The 16,077-nt window shown below is 53.4% G+C and overlaps 1 protein-coding gene across 1 annotated transcript in view; it reads left to right on the forward strand.

The window, feature by feature from the left end:
- The window catches only part of LOC147101900 (glutamate receptor ionotropic, NMDA 1-like), a 128,339-nt gene that overhangs the window by 33,266 nt on the left and 78,996 nt on the right, over window positions 1-16,077 (forward strand). The gene's annotated exons all lie outside the window — the stretch shown is intronic.

The raw sequence follows: 16,077 nt of genomic DNA on the forward strand, positions 1-16,077 counted from the left end.
CGTGACTTAATGCAGTCGTGCAGTACGTGAGTGACCTCACTGCAGTCGTGCAGTATGTGAGTGACCTCACTCCAGTCGTGCAGTACGTGTGTGACCTCACTGCAGTCATGCAGTACGTGAGTGACCTCACTCCAGTCGTGCAGTACGTGAGTGACCTCACTGCAGTCATGCCGTACGTGAGTGACCTCACTGCAGTCGTGCAGTACGTGTGTGACCTCACTGCAGTCATGCAGTATGTGAGTGACCTCACTGCAGTCGTGCAGTATGTGAGTGACCTCACTCCAGTCGTGCAATACGTGCGTGACTTAATGCAGTCGTGCAGTACGTGAGTGACCTCACTCCAGTCGTGCAGTACGTGTGATCTCACTCCAGTCGTGCAGTACGTGCGTGATCTCACTCCAGTCGTGCAGTACGTGTGTGATCTCACTCCAGTCGTGCAGTAAGTGTGTGATCTCACTCCAGTCGTGCAGTACCTACGTGACCTCACTCCAGTCGTGCAATACGTGAGTGACCTCACTCCAGTCGTGCAGTACGTGAGTGACCTCACTCCAGTCGTGCAGTACGTGAGTGACCTCACTCCAGTCGTGCAGTACGTGAGTGACCTCACTCCAGTCGTGCAGTACGTGAGTGACCTCACTCCAGTCGTGCAGTACGTGAGTGACCTCACTCCAGTCGTGCAGTACGTGAGTGACCTCACTCCAGTCGTGCAGTACGTGAGTGACCTCACTCCAGTCGTGCAGTACGTGAGTGACCTCACTCCAGTCGTGCAGTACGTGAGTGACCTCACTCCAGTCGTGCAGTACGTGAGTGACCTCACTCCAGTCGTGCGGTACGTGAGTGACCTCACTCCAGTCGTGCAGTACGTGACTGACCTCACTCCAGTCGTGCAGTACGTGAGTGACCTCACTCCAGTCGTGCGGTATGTGAGTGACCTCACTCTAGTCGTGCAGTACATGCGCGACCTCACTGCAGTCGTGCAGTACGTGCATGACCTCACTCCAGTCGGCAGTACGTGTGTGATCTCACTGTAATCATGCAGTACATGAGTGACCTCACTCCAGTCATGCAATACATGTGTTATCTCACTCCAGTCGTGCAGTACGTGAGTGACCTCACTCCAATCATGCAGGACGTACGTGACCTCACTGCAGTTGTGCAGTACGTGAGTGACCTCACTCCAGTCATGCAGTACGTGCGTGACCTCACTCCAGTCGTGCAATACGTGCGTGACCTCACTGCAGTGGTGCAGTATGTGAGTGACCTCACTCCAGTCATGCAATACATGTGTGCTCTCACTCCAATCGTGCAGTACATGAGTGACCTCACTCCAATCATGCAGGACGTACGTGACCTCACTGCAGTCGTGCAGTACGTGCGCGACCACACTGCAGTCATGCAGTATGTGAGTGATCTCACTCCAGTCGTGCAATACGTGCGTGACCTCACTGCAGTCATGCAGTATGTGAGTGACATCACAGCAGTCGTGCAGTACGTGAGTGACCTCACTCCAGTCGTGCAGTATGTGCGTGATCTCACTCTAGTCGTGCAGTACATGTGTGATCTCACTCCAGTCGTGCAGTAAGTGAGTGACCTCACTCCAATCATGCAGTACGTGCGTGATCTCACTGCAATCGTGCAGTACATGAGTGACCTCACTCCAGCCGTGCAGTATGTGCGTGATCTCACTGCAATCGTGCAGTACGTGAGTGACCTCACTCCAGTCGGCAGTACGTGCGTGACCTCACTGCAGTCGTGCAGTACGTGTTTGACCTCACTCAGTCGGCAGTACGTGCGTGATCTCACTGCAATCGTGCAGTACACGAGTGACCTCCCTCCAGTCATGCAGTATGCGCGTGATCTCACTGCAGTCGTACAGTACGTGCGTGACCTCACTCCAGTCATGCAGTACTTCCGTGACCTCACTCCAGTCGTGTAGTATGTGCGTGATCTCACTGCAGTCGTGCAGTACGTGAGTGATCTCACTGCAGTCATGCAGTACGTGAGTGATCTCACTGCAGTCATGCAGTACATGAGTGATCTCACTGCAGTCATGCAGTACATGCATGATCTCACTCCAGTCATGTAGTATGTGCGTGATCTCACTGCAATTGTGCAGTACGTGCATGATCTCACTGCAGTCATGCAGTACGTGAGTGACCACACTCCAGCCGTGCAGTACTTGTGTGACCTCACTCCAGTAGCGCAGTATGTGAGTGACCTCACTGCAGTCGTGCAGTATGTGCGTGATCTCACTGCAATCGTACAGTACGTGCGTGACCTCACTCCAGTCATGCAGTACGTCCGTGACCTCACTCCAGTCATGCAGTACGTGCGTTATCTCACTGCAGTCGTGCAGTATGAGCATGATCTCACTGCAGTCATGTAGTATGTGCGTGATCTCACTGCAATCGTGCAGTACGTGCGTGATCTCACTGCAGTCATGCAGTACGTGAGTGACCTCACTGCAGTCATGCAGTACGTGAGTGAACACACTCCAGCCGTGCAGTCGTGTGTGACCTCACTCCAGTAGCGCAGTACGTGAGTGACCTCACTGCAGTCATGCAGTACGTGCGTGACCTCACTGCAGTCGTTCAGTACGTGAGTGACCTCACAGCAGTTGTGCAATACGTGCGTGACCTCACTGCAGTGGTGCAGTACTTGAGTGACATCACAGCAGTCGTGCAGTATGTAAGTGACCTCACTCCAGTCGTGCAGTACGTGCGTGATCTCACTGCAATCATGCAGTATGTGAGTGACCTCACTCCAGTCATGCAGTATGTGTGTGACCTCACTGCAGTCGTACAGTACGTGCGTGACCTCACTCCAGTCGTGCAGTACGTGCGTGATCTCACTGCAGTCGTGCAGTACATGAGTGATCTCACTGCAGTCATGCAGTATGTGCATGATCTCACTGCAGTCGTGCAGTACGTGATTGACCTCACTGTAGTCGTGCAGTACGTGCGTGACCTCACTCCAGTCATGCAGTACGTGAGTGACCTCACTCCAGCCGTGCAGTACGTGTGTGATCTCACTCCAGTCATGCAGTATGTGAGTGACCTCACTCCAGTCATGCAGTACATGCATGACCTCACTCTAGTCATGCAGTATGTGCATGACCTTACTCCAGTCGTGCAGTACGTGAGTGTCCTCACTGCAGTCATGCAGTACGTGCGTGACCTCACTGCAGTCATTCAGTATGTGAGTGACCTCACAGCAGTCGTGCAATACGTGCGTGACCTCACTGCAGTCGTGCAGTACGTGAGTGACATCACAGCAGTCGTGCAGTATGTGAGTAACATCACAACAGTCGTGCAGTACGTGAGTGACCTCACTCCAGTCGTGCAGTATGTGCGTGATCTCACTCCAGTCATGCAGTACGTGTGTGATCTCACTCCAGTCGTGCAGTACATGAGTGACCTCACTCCAATCATGCAGTATGTGCGTGATCTCACTGCAATCGTGCAGTACATGAGTGACCTCACTCGTCGGCAGTACGTGCGTGACCTCACTGCAGTCGTGCAGTACGTGCTTGACCTCACTCAGTCGACAGTACGTGCGTGATCTCACTGCAATCGTGCAGTACGCGAGTGACCTCACTCCAGTCATGCAGTATGCGCGTGATCTCACTGCAATCGTGCAGTACGTGAGTGACCTCACTCCAGTCGGCAGTATGTGTGTGACCACACTGCAGTCGTACAGTACGTGCGTGACCTCACTCCAGTCATGCAGTATGTCCGTGACCTCACTCCAGTCGTGCAGTACGTGAGTGATCTCACTGCAATTATGCAGTACGTGAGTGACCACACTCCAGCCGTGCAGTACGTGTGTGACCTCACTCCAGTAGTGCAGTACGTGAGTGACCTCACTTCAGTCGTGCAGTACGTGCGTGCCCTCACTGCAGTCATGCAGTACGTGTGTGACCTCACTCCAGTCGGCAGTATGCGCGTGATCTCACTGCAGTCGGGCAGTACGCGAGTGACCTCACTGCAGTCGTGCAGTATGTGAGTGATCTCACTGCAGTCATGCAGTACGTGCATGATCTCACTCCAGTCATGTTGTATGTACGTGACCTCACTGCAGTCATGCAGTACGTGAGTGACCTCACTCCAGTCGGCAGTATGTGCGTGAACTCACTGCAGTCATGCAGTACGTGAGTGACCACACTCCAGCCGTGCAGTACGTGTGTGACCTTACTCCAGTAGCGCAGTACGTGAGTGACCTCACTACAGTCGTGCAATACGTGCGTGACCTCATTTCAGTCATGCAGTACGTGTGTGACCTCACTCCAGTCGTGCAGTACGTGTGTGGCCTCACTCCAGTCGTGCAGTACGTGTGTGGCCTCACTCCAGTCGTGCAGTATGTGAGAGACCTCACTCCAGCCGTGCAGTATGTGTGTGATCTCACTCCAGTCGTGCAGTATGTGAGTGACCTCATTCCAGTCATGCAGTACGTGTGTGACCTTACTCCAGTAGTGCAGTACGTGAGTGACATCACAGCAGTCATGCAGTACGCGAGTGACCTCACTCCAGTCATGCAGTATGTGCGTGATCTCACTGCAATCGTGCAGTACGTGAGTGACCTCACTCCAGTCGTGCAGTACATGCGTGACCTCACTCCAGTCGTGTAGTACGTGTGTGATCTCACTGAAATCGTGCATTACGTGCGTGATCTCACGACAGTCATGCAGTACGTGAGTGACCTCACTCCAGCCGTGCAGTACGTGTGTGACCTCACTCCAGTAGTGCAGTACGTGAGTTACCTCACTGCAGTCGTGCAGTACGTGCGTGACCTCACTCCAGTCGTGCAGTACGTGAGTGACCTCACTCCAGTCGTGCAGTACGTGAGTGACCTCACTCCAGTCGTGCAGTACGTGAGTGACCTCACTCCAGCTGTGCAGTATGTGCGTGACCTCACTCCAGTCATGCAGTACGTGTGACCTCACTCCAGTCGTGCAGTACGTGAGTGACCTCACTCCAGCTGTGCAGTACGTGAGTGACCTCACTGCAGTCATGCAGTATGTGAGTGACCTCACTGCAGTCGCTCAGTATGTGAGTGACCTCACAGCAGTCGTGCAGTATGTGAGTAACATCACAGCAGTCGTGCAGTACATGAGTGACCTCACTCCAGTCATGCAGTATGTGCGTGATCTCACTCCAGTCATGCAGTACATGTGTGATCTCACTCCAGTCGTGCAGTACACGAGTGACCTCACTCCAATCATGCAGTACGTGCGTGATCTCACTGCAATCGTGCAGTACGTGAGTGACCTCACTCGTCCGCAGTACGTGCGTGACCTCACTGCAGTCATGCAGTATGCGCGTGATCTCACTGCAATCGTGCAGTACGTGAGTGACCTCACTCCAGTCGGCAGTATGTGTGTGACCACACTGCAGTCGTACAGTACGTGAGTGATCTCACTGCAATCATGCAGTACGTGAGTGACCACACTCCAGCCGTGCAGTACATGTCTGACCTCACTCCAGTAGCGCAGTACGTGAGTGACCTCACTACAGTCGTGCAATACGTGCGTGACCTCATTTCAGTCATGCAGTACGTGTGTGACCTCACTCCAGTCGTGCAGTACGTGCGTGACCTCACTCCAGTCGTGCAGTACGTGTGTGACCTCACTCCAGTCGTGCAGTATGCGAGAGACCTCACTCCAGCCGTGCAGTATGTGTGTGATCTCACTCCAGTCGTGCAGTATGTGAGTGACCTCACTCCAGTCATGCAGTACGTGTGTGACCTTACTCCAGTAGTGCAGTACGTGAGTGACCTCAATGCAGTACGTGCGTGACCTCACTGCAGTCATTCAGTATGTGAGTGACCTCACAGCAGTCGAGCAATACGTGCGTGACCTCGCTGCAGTCGTGCAGTACGTGAGTGATCTCACTGCAGTCATGCAGTACGTGAGTGACCTCACTCCAGCCGTGCAGTACGTGTGTGACCTCACTCCAGTAGTGCAGTACGTGAGTGACCTCACTGCAGTCGTGCAGTACGTGCGTGACCTCACTCCAGTCGTGCAGTACGTGAGTGACCTCACTCCAGTCATGCAGTACATGAGTGACCTCACTCCAGCTGTGCAGTATGTGCGTGACCTCACTCCAGTCATGCAGTACGTGAGTGACCTCACTCCAGTCGTGCAGTACGTGAGTGACCTCACTCCAGCTGTGAAGTATGTGTGTGACCTTACTCCAGTAGTGCAGTACGTGAGTGACCTCACTGCAGTCATGCAGTATGTGAGTGACCTCACTGTAGTCGTTCAGTATGTGAGTGACCTCACAGCAGTCGTGCAGTATGTGAGTAACATCACAGCAGTCGTGCAGTACGTGAGTGACCTCACTCCAGTCGTGCAGTATGTGCGTGATCTCACTCCAGTCGTGCAGTACATGAGTGACCTCACTCCAATCATGCAGTACGTGCGTGATCTCACTGCAATCATGCAGTACGTGAGTGACCTCACTCGTCGGCAGTACGTGCGTGATCTCACTGCAATCGTGCAGTACGCGAGTGACCTCACTCCAGTCATGCAGTATGCGCGTGATCTCACTGCAATCGTGCAGTACGTGAGTGACCTCACTCCAGTCGGCAGTATGTGTGTGACCACACTGCAGTCGTACAGTACGTGCGTGACCTCACTCCAGTCATGCAGTATGTCTGTGACCTCACTCCAGTCGTGCAGTACGTGAGTGATCTCACTGCAATCATGCAGTACGTGAGTGACCACACTCCGGCCGTGCAGCACGTGTCTGACCTCACTCCAGAAGCGCAGTACGTGAGTGACCTCACTTCAGTCATGCAGTATGTGCGTGCCCTCACTGCAGTCATGCAGTACGTGTGTGACCTCACTCCAGTCGGCAGTATGTGCGTGACCTCACTGCAGTCGGGCAGTACGCGAATGACCTCACTCCAGTCATGGAGTATGCGCGTGATCTCACTGCAGTCGTGCAGTACGTGAGTGATCTCACTGCAGTCGTGCAGTATGTGCTTGATCTCACTGCAGTCATGCAGTACGTGAGTGACCACACTCCAGCCGTGCAGTACGTGTGTGACCTCACTCCAGTAGCGCAGTACGTGAGTGACCTCACTACAGTCGTGTAATACGTGCGTGACCTAATTTCAGTCATGCAGTACGTGTGTGACCTCACTCCAGTCGTGCAGTACGTGCGTGACCTCACTCCAGTCGTGCAGTACGTGTGTGACCTCACTCCAGTCGTGCAGTATGTGAGAGACCTCACTCCAGCCGTGCAGTATGTGTGTGATCTCACTCCAGCCGTGCAGTATGTGTGTGATCTCACTCCAGTCGTGCAGTATGTGAGTGACCTCACTCCAGTAGTGCAGTACGTGAGTGACCTCAATGCAGTACGTGCGTGACCTCACTGCAGTCATTCAGTATGTGAGTGACCTCACAGCAGTCGAGCAATATGTGCGTGACCTCGCTGCAGTCGTGCAGTACGTGAGTGACATCACAGCAGTCATGCAGTACGCGAGTGACCTCACTCCAGTCATGCAGTATGTGCGTGATCTCACTGCAATGGTGCAGTACGTGAGTGACCTCACTCCAGTCATGCAGTACATGCGTGACCTCACTCCAGTCGTGCAGTACATGCGTGACCTCACTCCAGTCGTGTAGTACATGCGTGATCTCACTGAAATCGTGCATTACGTGCGTGATCTCACTGCAGTCATGCAGTACGTGAGTGATCTCACTGCAGTCATGCAGTACATGGGTGACCTCACTCCAGCCATGCAGTACGTGTGTGCCCTCACTTCAGTAGCGCAGTACGTGAGTGACCTCACTCCAGCTGTGCAGTACGTGTGTGACCTTACTCCAGTAGTGCAGTACGTGAGTGACCTCACTGCAGTCATGCAGTATGTGAGTGACCTCACTGCAGTCGTTCAGTATGTGAGTGACCTCACAGCAGTCATGCAGTATGTGAGTGACCTCACTCCAGTCGTGCAGTATGTGCGTGATCTCACTCCAGTCGTGCAGTACATGAGTGACCTCACTCCAGTCGGGCAGTATGTGCGTGATCTCACTCCAGTCGTGCAGTACGTGAGTGACCTCACTCCAGTCGTGCAGTATGTGCGTGATCTCACTCCAGTCGTGCAGTACATGAGTGACCTCACTCCAGTCATGCAGTACGTGTGTGATCTCACTCCAGTCGTGCAGTATGTGAGTGACCTCACTCCAGTCATGCAGTACGTGTGTGACCTTACTCCAGTAGTGCAGTACGTGAGTGACCTCAATGTAGTACGTGCGTGACCTCACTGCAGTCATTCAGTATGTGAGTGACCTCACAGCAGTCGAGCAATACGTGCGTGACCTCGCTGCAGTCGTGCAGTACGTGAGTGATCTCACTGCAGTCATGCAGTACGTGAGTGACCTCACTCCAGCCGTGCAGTACGTGTGTGACCTCACTCCAGTAGTGCAGTACGTGAGTGACCTCACTGCAGTCGTGCAGTACGTGCGTGACCTCACTCCAGTCGTGCAGTACGTGAGTGACCTCACTCCAGTCGTGCAGTACGTGAGTGACCTCACTCCAGCTGTGCAGTATGTGCGTGACCTCACTCCAGTCATGCAGTACGTGAGTGACCTCACTCCAGTCGTGCAGTACGTGAGTGACCTCACTCCAGCTGTGCAGTACGTGTATGACCTTACTCCAGTAGTGCAGTACGTGAGTGACCTCACTGCAGTCATTCAGTATGTGAGTGACCTCACTGCAGTTGTTCAGTATGTGAGTGACCTCACAGCAGTCGTGCAGTATGTGAGTAACATCACAGCAGTCGTGCAGTACGTGAGCGACCTCACTCCAGTCGTGCAGTATGTGCGTGATCTCACTCCAGTCATGCAGTACATGTGTGATCTCACTCCAGTCGTGCAGTACATGAGTGGCCTCACTCCAATCATGCAGTACGTGCGTGATCTCACTGCAATCGTGCAGTACGTGAGTGACCTCACTCGTCGGCAGTACATGCGTGACCTCACTGCAGTCGTGCAGTACGTGCTTGACCTCACTCAGTCGACAGTACATGCGTGATCTCACTGCAATCGTGCAGTACGCGAGTGACCTCACTCCAGTCATGCAGTATGCGCGTGATCTCACTGCAATCGTGCAGTATGTGAGTGACCTCACTCCAGTCGGCAGTATGTGTGTGACCACACTGCAGTCGTACAGTACGTGCGTGACCTCTCTCCAGTCATGCAGTATGTCCGTGACCTCACTCCAGTCGTGCAGTACGTGAGTGATCTCACTGCAATCATGCAGTACGTGAGTGACCACACTCCAGCCGTGCAGTACGTGTCTGACCTCACTCCAGTAGCGCAGTACGTGAGTGACCTCACTTCAGTCATGCAGTATGTGCGTGCCCTCACTGCAGTCATGCAGTACGTGTGTGACTTCACTCCAGTCGGCAGTATGTGCGTGACCTCACTGCAGTTGGTCAGTACGCGAGTGACCTCACTCCAGTCATGGAGTATGCGCGTGATCTCACTGCAGTCGTGCAGCACGTGAGTGATCTCACTGCAGTCGTGCAGCACGTGAGTGATCTCACTGCAGTCGTGCAGTATGTGAGTGATCTCACTGCAGTCATGCAGTACGTGCATGATCTCACTCCAGTCATGTTGTATGCACGTGACCTCACTGCAGTCATGCAGTACGTGTGTGACCTCACTCCAGTCGGCAGTATATGCGTGACCTCACTGCAATCGTGCAGTACGTGCGTGATCTCACTGCAGTCATGCAGTACGTGAGTGACTACACTCCAGCCGTGCAGTACGTGTGTGACATCACTCCAGTAGCGCAGTATGTGTGTGACCTCACTCCAGTCGGCAGTATGTGCGTGATCTCACTCCAGTCGGCAGTACGTGTGTGACCTCACTCCAGTCGTGCAGTACGTGCGTGACCTCACTCCAGTCGTGCAGTGCGTGTGTGACCTCACTCCAGTCGTGCAGTATGTGAGAGACCTCACTCCAGCCATGCAGTATGTGTGTGATCTCACTCCAGTCGTGCAGTATGTGAGTGACCTCACTCCGATCATGCAGTACGTGTGTGACCTTACTCCAGTAGTGCAGTACGTGAGTGACCTCAATGCAGTACGTGCGCGACCTCACTGCAGTCATTCAGTATGTTAGTGACCTCACAGCAGTCGAGCAATACGTGCGTGACCTCGCTGCAGTCATGCAGTACGTGAGTGACATCACAGCAGTCATGCAGTACGTGAGTGACCTCACTCCAGTCGAACAGTACGTGCGTGATCTCACTCAATCATGCAGTACGCGAGTGACCTCACTCCAGTCATGCAGTATGTGCGTGATCTCACTGAAATCGTGCAGTACGTGAGTGACCTCACTCCAGTCGTGCAGTACATGCGTGACCTCACTCCAGTCGTGTAGTACGTGCGTGATCTCACTGAAATCGTGCATTCCGTGCGTGATCTCACTGCAGTCATGCAGTACGTGAGTGATCTCACTGCAGTCATGCAGTACGTGAGTGACCTCACTCCAGCCGTGCAGTACATGTGTGACCTCACTCCAGTAGTGCAGTACGTGAGTGACCTCACTGCAGTCGTGCAGTACGTGTGTGACCTCACTCCAGTCGTGCAGTACGTGAGTGACCTCACTCCAGTCGTGCAGTACGTGAGTGACCTCACTCCAGCTGTGCAGTATGTGCGTGACCTCACTCCAGTCATGCAGTACGTGAGTGACCTCACTCCAGTCGTGCAGTACGTGAGTGACCTCACTCCAGCTGTGCAGTACGTGTGTGATCTCACTCCAGTCGTGCAGTATGTGAGTGACCTCACTCCAGTCGTGCAGTATGTGCGTGACCTCACTCCAGTCATGCAGTACGTGTGTGACCTTACTCCAGTAGTGCAGTACGTGAGTGACCTCACTGCAGTAATGCAGTATGTGAGTGACCTCACTGCAGTCGTTCAGTATGTGAGTGACCTCACAGCAGTCGTGCAATACATGCGTGACTTCACTGCAGACGTGCAGTACATGAGTGACATCACAGCAGTCGTGCAGTACGTGAGTGACCTCACTCCAGTCGTGCAGTATGTGCGTGATCTCACTCCAGTCGTGCAGTACCTGAGTGACCTCACTCCAATCATGCAGTACGTGCGTGATCTCACTGCAATCATGCAGTATACGAGTGACCTCACTCCAGCTGTGCAGTACGTGCGTGATCTCACTGCAATCGTGCAGTACGTGAGTGACCTCACTCCAGTCAGCAGTACGTGTGTGACCTCACTCCAGTCGTACAGTACGTGCGTGACCTCACTCCAGTCGTGCTGTATGTCCGTGACCTCACTCCAGTCGTGCAGTACATGCGTGATCTCACTGCAGTCGTGCAGTACATGAGAGATCTCACTGCAGTCATGCAGTACGTGTGTGATCTCACTCCAGTCGTGTAGTGCTTGCGTGATCTCACTGCAGTCATGCAGTACGTGAGTGATCTCACTGCAGTCATGCAGTACGTGAGTGACCTCACTCCAGCCATGCAGTACGTGTGTGCCCTCACTTCAGTAGCGCAGTACGTGAGTGACCTCACTCCAGCTGTGCAGTACGTGTGTGACCTTACTCCAGTAGTGCAGTACGTGAGTGACCTCACTGCAGTCATGCAGTATGTGAGTGACCTCACTGCAGTCGTTCAGTATGTGAGTGACCTCACAGCAGTCATGCAGTACGTGTGTGACCTCACTCCAGTCGTGCAGTATGTGCGTGATCTCACTCCAGTCGTGCAGTACGTGTGTGACCTCACTCCAGTCGGGCAGTATGTGCGTGATCTCACTCCAGTCGTGCAGTACGTGTGTGATCTCACTCCAGTCGTGCAGTATGTGAGTGACCTCACTCCAGTCATGCAGTACGTGTGTGACCTTACTCCAGTAGTGCAGTACGTGAGTGACCTCAATGTAGTACGTGCGTGACCTCACTGCAGTCATTCAGTATGTGAGTGACCTCACAGCAGTCGAGCAATACGTGTGTGACCTCACTCCAGTCGTGCAGTACGTGAGTGATCTCACTGCAGTCATGCAGTACGTGAGTGACCTCACTCCAGCCGTGCAGTACGTGTGTGACCTCACTCCAGTAGTGCAGTACGTGAGTGACCTCACTGCAGTCGTGCAGTACGTGCGTGACCTCACTCCAGTCGTGCAGTACGTGAGTGACCTCACTCCAGTCGTGCAGTACGTGAGTGACCTCACTCCAGCTGTGCAGTATGTGCGTGACCTCACTCCAGTCATGCAGTACGTGAGTGACCTCACTCCAGTCGTGCAGTACGTGAGTGACCTCACTCCAGCTGTGCAGTACGTGTATGACCTTACTCCAGTAGTGCAGTACGTGAGTGACCTCACTGCAGTCATTCAGTATGTGAGTGACCTCACTGCAGTTGTTCAGTATGTGAGTGACCTCACAGCAGTCGTGCAGTATGTGAGTAACATCACAGCAGTCGTGCAGTACGTGAGTGACCTCACTCCAGTCGTGCAGTATGTGCGTGATCTCACTCCAGTCATGCAGTACATGTGTGATCTCACTCCAGTCGTGCAGTACATGAGTGGCCTCACTCCAATCATGCAGTACGTGCGTGATCTCACTGCAATCGTGCAGTACGTGAGTGACCTCACTCGTCGGCAGTACATGCGTGACCTCACTGCAGTCGTGCAGTACGTGCTTGACCTCACTCAGTCGACAGTACATGCGTGATCTCACTGCAATCGTGCAGTACGCGAGTGACCTCACTCCAGTCATGCAGTATGCGCGTGATCTCACTGCAATCGTGCAGTATGTGAGTGACCTCACTCCAGTCGGCAGTATGTGTGTGACCACACTGCAGTCGTACAGTACGCGAGTGACCTCACTCCAGTCATGGAGTATGCGCGTGATCTCACTGCAGTCGTGCAGTATGTGAGTGATCTCACTGCAGTCATGCAGTACGTGCATGATCTCACTCCAGTCATGTTGTATGTACGTGACCTCACTGCAGTCATGCAGTACGTGTGTGACCTCACTCCAGTCGGCAGTATGTGCGTGAACACACTGCAATCGTGCAGTACGTGCGTGATCTCACTGCAGTCATGCAGTACGTGAGTGACTACACTCCAGCCGTGCAGTACGTGTGTGACATCACTCCAGTAGCGCAGTATGTGTGTGACCTCACTCCAGTCGTGCAGTACGTGCGTGACCTCACTCCAGTCGTGCAGTGCGTGTGTGACCTCACTCCAGTCGTGCAGTATGTGAGAGACCTCACTCCAGCCATGCAGTATGTGTGTGATCTCACTCCAGTCGTGCAGTATGTGAGTGACCTCACTCCGATCATGCAGTACGTGTGTGACCTTACTCCAGTAGTGCAGTACGTGAGTGACCTCAATGCAGTACGTGCGCGACCTCACTGCAGTCATTCAGTATGTTAGTGACCTCACAGCAGTCGAGCAATACGTGCGTGACCTCGCTGCAGTCATGCAGTACGTGAGTGACATCACAGCAGTCATGCAGTACGTGAGTGACCTCACTCCAGTCGAACAGTACGTGCGTGATCTCACTCAATCATGCAGTACGCGAGTGACCTCACTCCAGTCATGCAGTATGTGCGTGATCTCACTGCAATCGTGCAGTACGTGAGTGACCTCACTCCAGTCGTGCAGTACATGCGTGACCTCACTCCAGTCGTGTAGTACGTGCGTGATCTCACTGAAATCGTGCATTCCGTGCGTGATCTCACTGCAGTCATGCAGTACGTGAGTGATCTCACTGCAGTCATGCAGTACGTGAGTGACCTCACTCCAGCCGTGCAGTACATGTGTGACCTCACTCCAGTAGTGCAGTACGTGAGTGACCTCACTGCAGTCGTGCAGTACGTGCGTGACCTCACTCCAGTCGTGCAGTACGTGAGTGACCTCACTCCAGTCGTGCAGTACGTGAGTGACCTCATTCCAGCTGTGCAGTATGTGCGTGACCTCACTCCAGTCATGCAGTACGTGAGTGACCTCACTCCAGTCGTGCAGTACGTGAGTGACCTCACTCCAGCTGTGCAGTACGTGTGTGATCTCACTCCAGTCGTGCAGTATGTGAGTGACCTCACTCCAGTCGTGCAGTATGTGCGTGACCTCACTCCAGTCATGCAGTACGTGTGTGACCTTACTCCAGTAGTGCAGTACGTGAGTGACCTCACTGCAGTCATGCAGTATGTGAGTGACCTCACTGCAGTCGTTCAGTATGTGAGTGACCTCACAGCAGTCGTGCAATACATGCGTGACTTCACTGCAGACGTGCAGTACATGAGTGACATCACAGCAGTCGTGCAGTACGTGAGTGACCTCCAGTCGTGCAGTATGTGCGTGATCTCACTCCAGTCGTGCAGTACCTGAGTGACCTCACTCCAATCATGCAGTACGTGCGTGATCTCACTGCAATCATGCAGTATACGAGTGACCTCACTCCAGCTGTGCAGTACGTGCGTGATCTCACTGCAATCGTGCAGTACGTGAGTGACCTCACTCCAGTCGGCAGTACGTGTGTGACCTCACTCCAGTCGTACAGTACGTGCGTGACCTCACTCCAGTCGTGCTGTATGTCCGTGACCTCACTGCAGTCGTGCAGTACATGCGTGATCTCACTGCAGTCGTGCAGTACATGAGAGATCTCACTGCAGTCATGCAGTACGTGTGTGATCTCACTCCAGTCGTGTAGTACGTGTGTGATCTCACTGCAATCGTGCAGTGCTTGCGTGATCTCACTGCAGTCGTGCAGTACGTGTGTGATCTCACTCCAGTCGTGTAGTACGTGTGTGATCTCACTGCAATCGTGCAGTGCTTGCGTGATCTCACTGCAGTCGTGCAGTACGTGAGTGATCTCACTGCAGTCATGCAGTACGTGAGTGACCTCACTCCAGCCGTGCAGTACATGTGTGATCACACTCCAGTCGTGCAGTATGAGTGACCTCACTCCAGTCATGCAGTACGTGCATGACCTCACTCCAATCATGCAGTATGTGCATGACCTTACTCCAGTCTTGCAGTACATGAGTGATGTCACTCCAGTCGTACAGTATGTGAGTGACTTCAATCCAGTCATGCAGTACGTGTGTGACCTTTTTCCAGTAGTGCAGTACGTGAGTGACCTCACTGCAGTCATGCAGTACGTGCATGACCTCACTGCAGTCATGCAGTACATGAGTGACATCACAGCAGTCATGCAGTACGTGAGTGATCTCACTGCAGTCGTGCAGTACGTGAGTGATCTCACTGCAGTCATGCAGTACGCGAGTGACCTCACTCCAGCCGTGCAGTACGTGTGTGATCACACTCCAGTCGTGCAGTATGAGTGACCTCACTCCAGTCATGCAGTACGTGCATGACCTCACTCCAATCATGCAGTATATGCATGACCTTTCTCCAGTCGTGCAGTATGTGCGTGACCTCACTCCAGTAGTGCAGTACATGTGTGCTGTCACTCCAGTCATGCAGTACGTGAGTGACCTTACTCCAGTAGTGCAGTACGTGAGTGACCTCACTGCAGTCATGCAGTATGTGAGTGACCTCACTGCAGTCGTTCAGTATGTGAGTGACCTCACAGCAGTCGTGCAATACATGCGTGACTTCACTGCAGACGTGCAGTACATGAGTGACATCACAGCAATCGTGCAGTACGTGAGTGACCTCACTCCAGTCGGCAGTATGTGTGTGACCACACTGCAGTCGTACAGTACGTGAGTGACCTCACTCCAGTCGGCAGTATGTGTGTGACCACACTGCAATCGTGCAGTACGTGAGTGACCTCACTCCAGTCGGCAGTATGTGTGTGACCACACTGCAGTCATACAGTACGTGCGTGACCTCACTCCAGTCGTGCTGTACGTCCGTGACCTCACTCCAGTCGTGCAGTACGTGCATGATCTCACTGCAGTCATGCAGTACATGAGTGATCTCATTGCAGTCGTGCAGTACGTGAGTGACCTCACTGCAGTCATGCAGTACGTGCGTGATCTCACTCCAGTCGTGTAGTACGTGCGTGATCTCACTGCAATCGTGCAGTGCTTGCGTGATCTCACTGCAGTCATGCAGTACGTGAGTGACCTCACTCCA

Source organism: Somniosus microcephalus, chromosome 23 (genome assembly GCF_052327205.1).
Source record: "Somniosus microcephalus isolate GS21.2 chromosome 23, FLI_Smic_1.0, whole genome shotgun sequence".
NCBI lineage: Eukaryota > Metazoa > Chordata > Chondrichthyes > Squaliformes > Somniosidae > Somniosus > Somniosus microcephalus.